The sequence below is a fragment of the Macaca mulatta genome, chromosome X (genome assembly GCF_049350105.2).
Source record: "Macaca mulatta isolate MMU2019108-1 chromosome X, T2T-MMU8v2.0, whole genome shotgun sequence".
NCBI lineage: Eukaryota > Metazoa > Chordata > Mammalia > Primates > Cercopithecidae > Macaca > Macaca mulatta.
Genome location: NC_133426.1, coordinates 83555210 through 83568728, shown reverse-complemented (window position 1 = coordinate 83568728; position 13519 = coordinate 83555210). Strand labels below are relative to the sequence as shown.

Genomic DNA, 13519 nt, shown 5'->3' with positions numbered 1-13519 from the left:
AGTGGTATTCCCCACTGTGTGAATGGTTTCCCTTGGAGTTGTATGGCCCTCAGGTACTGAAGATGATGTTAATTAGACTTACAGCCCCAAGTTCTGGGAGAGTGCATTCTGACATGAGTATGTTTGTGTGGGCAAACCATGATTGTTAGGACCAAAAGGGTCCTCAGAGATTAGTAGTTCAACCCTGTCATTTTATTAATGAATTTTTAAAAGCTCAGAAGGGTAGAAAAGACTTTCCCGAGGTCACATAGATGAGGGCACAATTTGGAACAGAAGCCAGGCTTTCTAAGTCCCAATGATTGCCTTTACCACTGTACATGATGCTCCTCTACATGTAAGGGGCACGAAACTACCCACACAGTGGAAAATAAAGTCCATGTATTGCACTAAAATATTTGCATTTTCACTTGTCTTTTGAATGGTGAGAAGCAAAATGAAGGAGTTGCTAGGGGAGCTGGGATCCTGGGAGGCTGGGGCCTATTCCCTGGATTCATTGTATCAACCTATTGTGTAAAGACCCAGGCCCAGATATGTCCTGGAGCCTTTGCTAGGAGTGAGATTAATGGAAAAATAGGCTCAGAAGCTTAATAAGAGGAATATGAACATTAAAAAAAATCTCCCCCATTGCTCAGCAAACTCTAAGACCACCCTCAGTGCTGGTGGATAAGACCCAAACACTGGCAGATTTTCTTCTCATCATAGTCAGACTTGAGCACCCAAGATAACTTAATATACTGAAAAAATGCAATTAAGCAGGCTCCTCAGGCTCAGAGTCCAGTCTCACTCACTTTAACAAATATAATTTGGGTGACATAATGAAAAACAACATTCTTCTTGTGAGTGGGTGTAGATTATAAGAAAAAGGATCACATGGCTTAGCCTTGGCAAGCAGAGAGAACGCTAAATTTGGTCCTTATGAAAATGTGTTCTGTAAATGTCTGTTGGTTACACAAGTGATAGAACTTAGTCAAAACTGTGCATATGTGTGTTTTTGCAAGCATGTATGTGCATGTACATGACTCTGACCATCATCCTCTTAATTCTAGGTCATACATTTATAGATGTTAGCTCATCTTTCAAACCAATCTTATTTATCTAAGCCCCTTCTTCTACAGATGTTAAAAATTCAGATTGAGAACCGGGCAGTGACTTGTCCAAGGTCATTAACACATTAATAACAAAACCTGGGCTAAGACATGTCTCCTGACTGCCAGGCTTATAGTTAACAGTAGGCTGATGTGACTGGGACACTACACCAAGGAGCCATCAAAGTCAAACTTGGTCATATCTCTATAAAACTTATCTTTTCTCTTTGCTTCAAAGAGTGACTTTTGCCTGTTGTCCTTGAAACAATATCTTTTATCATAGCAATAATGATTGTCTGCAAGCCAGAGATTCCCTGTATTAAGCTGCAAAAGTCTTTACTGCTCTGGAGAGAAATCCCTAGAAAGGGAGAAAGGTAGGCAGGAGAGCAGTGTGTATATGGCCACAAGAGGGCATGTGACGAGTGGCCCCAGATTTGAAGGCATATGATCCCTTGAAGTAGCTGACAGTGGCAGAAAGTGCCACTGTCATTGATTTATTTAAGTGCCAACATTATGTCAGGCACTTTGGTGTGGTTAAACAATACAGCCTTTAGCATCTGACTCTCCACTTCAAATTCAACCTAGACCACTTGCTGGAGGTATGATCTTGTACAAGACATCTACACTCTCTGAGCCTGAATTTCATCATCTATTAAATAGGAAGACTATAGTATCTAACTTCTAGGGTTGTTGGGAAGACTTTAGATGAGATTTTACACACACACACACACACACACACACACACACACACACACACACACACATACTGTGTGTCTGTGCAGCAAAAGGTAATCATGTGATGCAGTTCTGGCCAATGTGATGTATGTGGAAATCTACTAGGTGGGGCTTTGGGGAACATTATTGTTTTCCTGACAAAAGAGACAAATCTTGCTGGCTTTCTCCATCCAGCCTTTTCTTCATCCTGCTTGGAATGCACATGTAATGTCTAGAGTTGCAGCAGTCATCTTGCAAAATGAAATATTGTGGAGCTGCTGTATCTTCCCTGGACTGCATGCCATCAGCCTTCTGGCTTCATGAGAAGAAGAAAACTAATTTCTTGTTTAAGTAACTGGACTTGGGTTTCTGTTACATGTGTACAGGATTCTGAACACAATCCTGACTGATACAGTAAAGTTTCTGACTTTTTTTTTCAGATTTATTGGAATTTTCCACTAGAATTGAAGGAAGGAAGAAACTTATTCTTTCGGAGGTCCATGCTATTGGAGGGAGCTTGGAAGTTTCATTTGAAACAGAAATGAAAGATACTGTCTCACCAGGTATTTTATCCCTCATTCTAACGAGAAGGCCCTTTGAGATACAGAAAGGCATTGTTGCTAATATTTGGGGCCTCTATCTTCAGGTGGGTCCACCAACAACAGGAATTTTGTTATAGTGTCATCTTTGTTCCAGGTGTACATCCTTTAGCAACCGACTGTTCAAATAAAAATCTGCCTGGACCACTTGCTAGAGGCTTAGTATGGGAGGTAAAAGATATGGTCAAGGGTTTGATAATTGAACATACCAGTAGTAATGAGGCTAAACAATGAAAAGAGAGGCTCATTATTGAAAGAATCTTGATGATGGAAACTAGGGTATAAACAACAGGGAATGCTCTTGGGGTTGTCTGACATTGTCCTTGACCAGCATTCCTAGGGCACCAAATCTCCTCAGAGGTGCCTTGAAATCTCAGATAGTGGGTTGCAGTAATAAGCATCTCCTTTAATGGTAGCATTTGCTGTTTTCATACTCTTTCTCCTGGCCCTATTCCAAAGAGCATGATCTAAGGTAGAAAGGGCTCAGTGCCTGAGGAAGGCACAGAGACAGGGTATGAGAATTCAAATGCAGGAGAAATCCAGATGATTTATTGGTAAAGATGGCATTAGAGTTGGAACTTAAAGGATGCACAGCATTTGTACATGGGGAAGAAGGTAGTGGAAATAGAAAAAGGATATCCCAGGCAGAAGGCAAAAGAGTGAGAAGAAACAGAGATGGGAGGTGTCGTCTTGCATGACGAGCAGGGCTTAATCACTTTGGGAATTTAAAGACATTAAGGAAACTTAAAAAGGACCTTATAATAGTTAACAATAATGTATTGTATATCTCAAAATAGCTGTAAAAGAGGATTTTGAGTGTTCTCCCCACAAAGAAATGATAAATTCTTGAGATAGTGAATATGTCAATTACCCTGATTTGATCATTACATAGCATAGCATATATGTGTGTCAAAACTCACCCTGTGTTCCATAAATATGCACAATTATTATGTGTCAATTAAAAATAAAAAAAGCAAACAAACAAAGGGCAGTATGTAGTCTCATCCAGCTCTGGAGTCTTTCCTGGGACTGACAATCTATTCTAATTCTTGGAGGTGTGCAAATCAGATTCCGTCACCCTCTTCCCTATTCAAAACCACCAGTGGCCTCTCCTTACATTTATAACATCATCCACAATTAATTCTATACAGTTAAAATTCGCAGATAATTTTTTAGTACTTTTGTAAATGTTCTTTGAAGAGAAGTTCCAAAAGACTAGTCAGATTCTAGAAAGTACAGACAAAAAAACTTGATGTTGAGACAGCCAGATGGGAAAGGCTTCCTGGCAGAACCTCTGAGTGACCTGCATACTGGGAGGAATGTGCACTGGGGTGGAGCATTGGGAAGTCTGCAGCATTTGCAGTGGGGGGAGCCTGGTCTCTCCTCTCCCTGGGTCATACCTAGGATTCAATCTGTGAGGCAGGATGTGCACTAGCAAGACTCTGGCTCTGTGGAGGGTCCACGTTTCCCTTTTTTCCCTTTTTGTCCAATGAATTTCACTTTTTCTCACCCTTCAAAGTGTCTGTGAGCCTAATCTCTCATGGCCGTGTGACAAGAGCCTGACTCTTAGCTGAACTGAGGAAAAAGTCATACAACAATGTCAGTGCTCAGCATCACTTCAGGATTGATTAGTAAGCTCATGGCTTGTGAGCATCTAGAAGTTAATGTGATTGCTAGGAGTTGGTCTACCAAAAGGAGCTAATTTCTTCTCTGAATGTGGTTATTAGATTTGTAGAGAAAGAGAATACTTTAGTCATGGGGTGGTATTAAATTTCACCTCTTGATGGGACAAATGTCAAAGAATTTGTGAACTTGTTTTAAAGCCATCACCTATCTGAAAATGTTTACACTTAGTGGTAAGATTATAAAGATTTAAATTTTATTCTTTTTTGTGTTTTCTAAATTATCTACAGAAAACATAAGTAACTTTTAAAATAAGAAAAGGTAATGAAGTTCCATAGAGTAAATATGAGCCTGGGATGAAGTTAAAAGACCTGAATTTTAGTCCCAGCTCTGTCGTTAACTCACTGAACCTTGGGGTAAGTATCTTCTCTCTGAGCCTCACTTTTCTCACCTGTCACAATTAGAAGTTTGGACTGCGTGACCTCGGAGGGTTCTGCAAACTTTGGGGTTTTCAGGACTGTTTCCTTTTGTGAGAGCACTGGCTTCTGGCTTCTCTGTCTCATTTACCTTTGCATTCGCCTCTTCTTCTATTCACTCTTTATATTTTGGTGCTTCCCAGGGCTCCATCTTCAGCCTGGGGGCCTCATTTCAATCATTCTCACCATGTTCCCTACTCTTTTGCCACACCTTCCCCATAGAGCTGCAACTCAGGATAAGTCCAAATTTCCAACTGCTGAGACCAGCTAGGTTGTGGAGACCCTAACCCAGTGGTGCTAGAGGAATTAAAGACACACACACAGAAATATCATGTGTGGAGTGGGAAATCAGGAGTCTCACAGTCTTCAGAGCTGAGAGCCTCAAACAGAGATTTACCCACATACTTATTGACAGCAAGCCAGTCATAAGATTTACTAGAAGTATTCCTTATGGGAAATAAAGGGATGGACCAAAATAAAGGGCTGGGCTCTGGCTAGTTATCTGCAGCATGAACATGTCCTTAAGGCATGGATCCCTCATATTATTGTTTGTGATTTAAGATCGCCCTAAGTGGTTTTCCACCCTGGGTGGGCCAGGTGTTCCTTGTCCTCATTCTGGTAAACCGACAACCTTCCAGCGTGGGTGTCAAGGCCATCATGAGCATGTCACAGTGCTGCAGATACTTTGTTTATGGCCATTTTGGGTTCAGTTTATGGCCAGATTTGGGGACCTGTTCCTGACACCGACACTTCTCTGCTTAACACTCAGGCTGTTGGAAAAAAAAAAAAATCACACAACAATGCAATTTAGAATCAACGCAAAATTATCGTTTTGCATTTTCCGCTAGGCCTTTCCATATGTCCCCTTGCAGCTCTTTCTTAATTTCTGAGTGGCTATTCAACATTTTAACTTTTCTTCTTCTTTTCAATTTTTTAGAGTTGAGGTATAGCTATGTTGCTCAGGTTGGAGTGCAGTGGCTATTAACAGGCACAATCATAGTGAGCTGAGCCTTGAACTCTTGGGCTCCAGCAATCCTCCTGCCTCAGCCTCCTGACTACCTGGGATTACAGGTGCATGCCACTAAACTCAACTCCACTTTTCTTCTTAATCCATTTATTCCACCCTCTCTCTTCTTATTTTTGGAAACCGACTTTGTCTTCTACTTGACTGATGACATGAAGATAGGTAGGACAACCTATCTTCTCCCAACTTTTTCTTTCACTACCTATTAACTCATTTTTTAATCTGAACTCATTATCTCCTCCTTTCCTTCTGTCTCAGTGGAGATGGCATAGCCTTTCCTGTTCAGAGCATATCCTTTTACCCCTTCTATCCCGTTTCCTTGGACATTATTTGATTGATCACCACTAGTCCTCCGCCAAACACACACACTTCTGCATCTTCAATTTCTTCCTTTCTATTAGTTCTTTCTCCTCAACTTGTCATTGGATTAAGTATTTTATAGATGTCAATTATATCCAGATGGTTGAGTGCTGTTGAGTTTAACTATGTCCTGACTGATCTGCTGCCTCCTGGATCTGTCAATTTTTGAAAGAGGGTGTTGAAGTCACCTACTATAATAGTGGATTCATCTACTTCTTTTTTTAAAAATTATACTTTAAGTTCTAGGGTACATGTGCACAACGTGCAGGTTTGTTACATAGGTATACATGTGCCATGTTGGTTTGCTGCACCCATTAACCCATCATTTACATTGGGTATTTCTCCTAATGCTATCCCTCCCCCGACTCCCCACCCCATGACAGGGCCCCCTGTGTGATGTTCCCTGCCCTGTGTACAAGTGTTCTCCTTGTTCAATTCCCATCTATGAGTGAGAACATGTGGTGTTTGGTTGCTGTCCTTGTGATAGTTTGCTCAGAATAGGTGTTTTCTAGCTTCATCCATGACCCTGCAAAAGACATGAACTCATCTTTTTTTATGGCTGCATACTAATCTATGATGTATATGTGACACATTTTCTTAATCCAGTCTATCATTGATGGACATCTGGGTTGGTTCCAAGTCTTTGCTATTGTGAATATTGCTGCAATAAACATACATGTGCATGTGTCTTTATAGCAACATGATTAATAATTCTTTGGTTATATACCCATTAGTGGGATGACTGGGTCAAATGGTATTTCTAGTTCCACATCCTTGAGGAATCGCCACACTGTCTTCTGCAATGGTTGAACTAGTTTACACTCCCACCAACAGTGTAAAAACGTTCCTATTTCTCCACATCCTCTCCAGCATCTGTTGTTTCCTGACCTTTCAATGATCGCCATTCTAACTGGCGTGAGATGGCATCTCATTGCGGTTTTAATTTGCATTTATCTGACAACCAGTGATGATGAGCATTTTTTCATGTGTCTGTTGACTGCACAAATGTCTTCTTTTGCAAAGTGTCTGTTCATATCCTTCACCCACTTTTTGTGGGGTTGTTTGATTTTTTCTTGTAAATTTGTTTAAGTTCCTTGTGGATTCTGGATGTTAGCCCTTTGTCAGATGGGTAGATAGCAAAAATGTTCTCCCATTCTGTAGGTTGCCTGTTCACTCTGATGGTAGTTTGTTTCACTGTGCAGAAGCTCTTTAGTTTAATTAGATCCCATTTGTCAATTTTGACTTTTGTTGCCATTGTTTTTGGTATTTTAGTCATGAAGCCATTGCCAATGCCTGTGTCTTGAATGGTATTGCCTAGGTTTTCTTCTAGGATTTTTATGGTTTTAAGTCTAACATTTAAGTCTCTAATCCATCTTGAATTAATTTTCGTATAAGGTGTAAGGAAGGTATCCAGTTTTAGCTTTCTACATATGACTAGCCAGTTTTCCCAGCACCATTTATTAAATAGGGAATGCTTTCCCCATTTCTTGTTTTTGTCAGGTTTGTCAAAGATCAGATGGTTGTAGATGTGTGGTATAATTTCTGAGGCCTCTGTTCTGTTCCATTGGTCTATATCTCTGTTTTGGTACCAGTACCATGCTGTTTTGGTTACTGTAGCTTTGTAGTATAGTATAAAGTCAGGCAGTGTGATGCCTCCAGATTTATTCTTTTTGCTTAGGATTGTCTTGGCAATATGGGCTCTTTTTTGGTTCCATATGAACTTTAAAGTAGTTTTTTCCAATTCTGTGAATAAAGTCCTTGGTAGCTTGATGGGGATGGCATTTTTGAATCTATAAATTACCTTGGACTGTGTGGCCATTTTCATGATATTGATTCTTCCTATCTATTAGCAGGGAATGTTCTTTCATTTGTTTGTGTCCTCTTTTATGTCATTGAGCAGTGGTTTTCAGTTCTCCTTGAAGAGGTCCTTCACATCCCTTGTAAGTTGTATTCCTAGGTATTTTATTCTCTTTGTTGCAATTGTGAATGGTAGTACACTCATGATTTGGCTCTCTACTTGTCTATTGTTGGTGCATAAGAATTCTTGTGATTTTTGCACATTGATTTTGTATCCTGAAATTTTGCTGAAGTTGCTTATCAGCTTAAGGAAATTTTGGGCTGAGGTGATGGGATTTTCTAAATATACAATCATATCATCTGCAAACTGGGATAATCTGACTTCATCTTTTCCTAATTGAATACTGTTTATTTATTTCTCTTGCCTAATTGCCCCGGCCAGAACTTCCAACATTATGTTGAATGGGAGTGGTGAGAGAGGGCATCCCTATCTTGGGCCGGTTTTCAAAGGGAATGCTTCTAGCTTTTGCCCATTCAGTATGATATTGGCTGTGGGTTTGTCATAAATAGCTCTCATTATTTTGAGATACATTCCATCGACACCTTGTTTATTGAGAGTTTTTAGCATGAAGGGTGTTGAATTTTGTCAAAGGCCTTTTCTGCATCTATTGAGATAATCATGTGGTTTTTTCTTTGGTTCTGTTATATGCTGGATTATGTTTATTGATTTGCATATGTTGAACTAGCCTTGCATCCCAGGGAGGAAGCCACCTTGAACATGGTGGGTAAGCTTTTTCATGTACTGCTGGATTTGGTTTGCCAGTATTTTATTGAGGATTTTCACATGGATGTTCATCAGGGATATTGGTCTAAAATTCTCTTTTCTCTGTGTGTCTCTGTCAGCCTTTGGTATCAGGATGATACTGGCCTCATAAAATGAGTGAGGGAGGATTCCCTCTTTTTCTATTGATTGGAATAGTTTCAGAAGGAATCGTACCAGCTCCTCTTTGTACCTCTGGTAGAATTTGGCTGGGAATCCATCTGGTCCTGGACTTTTTTTGGTTGGTAGGCTATTAATTATTGCCTCGATTTCAGAGCCTGTTATTGGTCTATTCAGAGATTGAACTTCTTCCTGGTTTAGTCTTGGGTGGGTGTATGTGTCCAGGAATTTATCCATTTCTTCTGGATTTTCTAGTTTATTTGCATAAACGTGTTTATAGTAATGTCTGATGGTAGTTTGTATTTCTGTGGGATTTGTGGTGATATCCCCTTCATCATTTTGTATTGCGTCTGTTTGATTCTTCTCTCTTTTCTTCTTTATTAGTCTTGCTAGCAGTCTATCAATTTTGTTGATCTTTTAAAAAAACCAACTCCTGGATTCACTGATTTTTTGAAGGTTTTTTTGTGTCTCCATCTCCTTCAGTTCTGCTCTGATCTTAGTTATTTCTTGCCTTCTGCTATCTTTTGAATGTGTTTGCTCTAGCTTCTCTAGTTGTTTTAATTGTGATGTTAGGGTGTAGATTTTAGATCTTTCCTGCTTTCTCTTGTGGGCATTTAGTGCTATAAATTTCCCTCTACATAATGCTTTAAATGTGTCCCAGAGATTCTTGTACATTGTATCTTTGTTCTCATTGGTTTCAAAAACATCTTTATTTTTGCCTTCATTTGTTGTGTACCCAGTGGTCATTCAGGAGCAGGTTGTTCAGTTTCCATGTAGTTGTGTGGTTTTGAGTTAGTTTCTTAATCCTGAGTTCTAATTTGATTGCACTGTGGTCTGAGAGACAGTTTGTTGTGATTTCTGTTCTTTTACATTTACTGAGGAGTGCTTTACTTCCAACTACGTGGTCATTTTTGGAATAAGTGCAATGTGGTGCTGAAAAGAATGTATATTCTGTTGATTTGGGGTGGAGAGTTCTGTACATGTCTATTAGGTCTGCTTGGTGCAGAACTGAGTTCAAGTCCTGGATATCCTTGTCAATCTTCTGTCTCTTTGATCTGTCTAATATTGACATTGGGTGTTAAAGTCTTTCGTTATTATTGTGTGGGAGTCCACAGTTCTTTTTAGGTCTTTAAGGACTTACTGTATGAATCCGAGTGCTCCTTTATTGGGTGAATGCATATTTTGGAAAGTTAGCTCTTCTTGTTGAATTGATCCCTTTACCACTATGTAATGTCCTTCTTTGTCTCTTTTGATCTTTGTTGGTTTCAAGTTTGTTTTATCAGAGACTAAGATTGCAACCCCTGCCTTTTTTTTCTTTCCATTGGCTTGGTAGATCTTCCTCCATCCCTTTATTTTATGCCCATATGTGTCTCTGCATGTGAGATGGTTCTCCTCAATACAGCACACTGTTCGGTCTTGCCTCTTTATCCAATTTGCCAGTCTGTGTCTTTTAATTGGGGCCTGTAGCCCATTTACATTTAAGGTGAATATTTTTATGTCTGAATTTGAGACTGTCATTATGATGTCCGCTGGTTACTTTTGCCCGTTAGTTGATGCAGTTTCTTCCTAGCATTGATGGTCTTTACAATTTGGCATGTTTTTGCAGTGACTGCTACCAGCTATTCCTTTCCATGTTCAGTGCTTCCTTCCAGAACTCTTGTAAGGCAGGCCTGGTGGTGACAATATCTCTCAGCATTTGCTTGTCTGTAAAGGATTTTATTTCTCCTTTGCTTATGAAGCTTAGTTTGGCCGGATATGAAATTCTGTGTTGAAAATTATTTTCTTTAGGATTGTTGAATATTGGTGCCCACTCTCTTCTGGCTTGTAGAGTTTCTGCCAAGAGATCCACTGTTAGTTTTATGGGTTTCCTTTTGTGGGTAACTGACCTTTCTCTCTGGCTGCCCTTAATATTTTTTCCTTCATTTCAACCTTGGTGAATCTGACAATCATGTGTCTTGGGGTTGCTCCTCTCGAGGAGTATCTTTGTGGCATTCTCTGTATTTCCTGAATTTGAATGTTGGCCTGCCTTGCTAGGTTGGGGAATTTCTCCTGGATAATATCCAGAAGAGTGTTTTCCAACATTTTTCCATCCTCCCCATCACTTTCAGGTACACCAATCAGATGTAGATTTGGTCTTTTCACATAGTCCCATATTTCTTGGAGGCTTTGTTAGTTTCTTTTTGTTCTTTTTTCTTTAAACTTCTCCTCCTGCTTTATTTCATTCATTTAATCTTCAGTCACTGATACCCTTTCTTCCACTTGATCAAATTGGCTACTGAAGCTTGTGCATGTGTCACGTAGTTCTTCTGCCATGGTTTTTAGCTCCATCAGGTCATTTAAGGTCTTCTCTACACTGTTTATTGTAATTAACCATTCATCTAATCTTTTTTTCAAGGTTTTTATGTTCCTTGCCATGGGTTCAAACATTCTCCTTTAGCTCTGATAAATTTGTTATTACCAAACTTCTGAAGCCTACTTCTGTCAGCTCGTTAAAGTCATTCTCCATGCAGCTTTGTTCCATTGCAGGCGAGGAGCTGTGATCCTTTGGAGGAGAAGAGGTGCTCTGGTTTTTAGCATTTTAACCTTTTCTGCTCTGGTTTCTGCCTATCTTTGTGGCTTTATCTACCTTTGGTCATTGATGCTGGTGACCTACAGATGGGGTTTTGGTGTGGATGTCCTTTTTGTTGATGTTGATGCTATTCCTTTCTGTTTGTTAGTTTTCCTTCTACCAGTCAGGACCGTCAGCTGCAGGTCTGTTGGAGTTTGCTGGAGGTCCACTCTAGGCCCTTTTTACCTGGGTATCATCAGCAGAGGCTGTAGAGCAGCAAATATTGCAGAATAGCAAATATTGCTGCTTGATTCTTTCTCTGGAAGCTAGCTTCATTCCAGAGGGGCACCTGCCCGTATGAGGTGTCAGTCAGCCCCTACTGGGAGGTGTCTCCCAGTTAGGCTATACGGTGTCAGGGACCCACTTGAGGAGGCAGTCCTGTCCATTCTCAGAGCTCAAACACTGTGCTGGGAGAATGACTGCTCTCTTCAGACCTGTCAGACAGGGATGTTTACGTCTGCAGAAATTGTTCAGCTATGCCCTGCCTTTTGTTCAGCTATGCCCTGCCCTCATGGTGTGATCTACAGAGGCAGGAGGCCTTGCAGAGCTGCAGCGGGCTCCTCCCTCGTTGAGCTTCCCAGGCCACTTTGTTTACCTACTCAAGCCTCAGCAATGGCAGATGCCTCTCCCCCTGCCAGGCTGCTGCCTCACAGGTCAATCTGAGACTTCTGTGCTAGCAGTGAGCAAGGCTTCATGGGCTTGGGACCCACTGAGCCAGGTATGGGATATAATCTCCTGGTTTGCTGTTTGCTAAGACCTTTGGAAAAGTGCAGTATTTGGGGTGGAAGTGTCCTGATTTTCCAGGTACAGTCTGTCATGGCTTCCCTTGGCTAGGAAAAGGAAATCCCCCAATCCCTTGCACTTTCCTTGGTGAAGCAATGACCCATCCTGCTTTAGCTCACCCTCCATGGGCTGCACTCACTGTCCAACCAGTCTCAGTGGGATGAACCAGGTGCCTCAGTTGGAAATGCAGAAATCACCATCTTCTGTGTTGATCATGTAGACTGGAGCTGTTCCTATTTGGCCCTCTTGGAAAAGAATTGGATTCATCTATTTCTTCATGTGGTTCTATCAGTTTTTGCCTTATGTATATTAGGTGCATATACATTAAGGATTGTTAAGTCTTCTTGGAGAATTGACCCCTTTATCATTATGTAATGTTCCACATTATTCCTGTTGATTTTCCTTGCTCTAAAAGTCTCCTTTGTCTGAAATGAATATAACTGCTCAACCTTTTTTGGGTTGGTGTTAGCATGGTATATCTCGCTCCATCTATTTATTTATTTAATTTTAATAAGTGATACATAATAATTGTAAATATTTATGGTTAACATGTGATATTTTAATACATGCAAACTGTGTGTAATTATCAAATAAAGATATTTAAGATATTTGTCACCTCAAATATTTATCTTTTTGTGTTGAAAACATGTCAACTCTTCTAGTGATTTTTAAAGACAGAAGAAATTATTGTTGACTTGGAGAGGCAAGAGGGCTGATTAGAACCAGCTGTGGTTCACAGCACTCATAGAGAAGAATGAAAAGGGGAGAGTGAATTCAACACCTTCAATGGAAATATCCAGGTTATTGTATTGGGACTGAATAGGCAAGCAGAAGCAGGGGGTGACGGCCCACCAGGGAACCACATGGAGCCAAAGGAACCCCCATCTGCAGCAAGGGGAGGTAGTGAGTGGCCTGCTGGGAAGCCATGCTTCTCCCACCTATCATTGCAATCTGTGGAGCAGGAGATCCCCTCGTGAGCCCACACCACCAGGGCCTTGGCTTTGATATACAGAGCTGTGAGGAGTCTTGGCAAAACAGCTGCTCAGGTGCACACAGAGATGCGGGAGTTTTATACACTCCAGTACCAAATCCCCACCAAGGTGAAAAATCCATCCATATATGTCCCTAGGAAGGGGGCTGAATACAGGGAACAAAGCAGCCTCATTCTGTGGGTGCCAATTCCACGGCACCTCACAGGTTAAGACCCACTGGTATGGAATCTCAGTCAGCCAATGGCAGAGAGCTGAAATTTGCCAGAGACAGGACCTAGTTTCCCAGGGGAGGGGCAGATGCCATCTCTGCAGTTCAGGGGAAACAGTCATTTCAGCTTGCTGGCTGTGGAGGGTGCAGATGGTCCAGACAAGAAGCCCCCCTCCCCTCCATGGTGCAGCACAGTGGCCTTGCCAGAACAGGGCCAGACTGCTTCTTTAACTGGGGCCCTGACACACTCCTCCTCACTGGGCAGGTCCTCGGTTATGCAGACAGAGCTCTGATCTCTCCCTGGCAGGCA

The 13519-nt window shown here is 41.1% G+C and overlaps 1 long non-coding RNA gene across 1 annotated transcript in view; it reads left to right on the top strand.

Moving 5' to 3' along the window:
- The window catches only part of LOC114674886 (uncharacterized), a 298888-nt gene that overhangs the window by 96505 nt on the left and 188864 nt on the right, over nucleotides 1–13519 (top strand). The window contains exon 3 of the long non-coding RNA XR_013413144.1: nucleotides 2240–2362. This is a non-coding gene — a long non-coding RNA (uncharacterized LOC114674886). The remainder of the gene's footprint in view (nucleotides 1–2239; nucleotides 2363–13519) is intronic.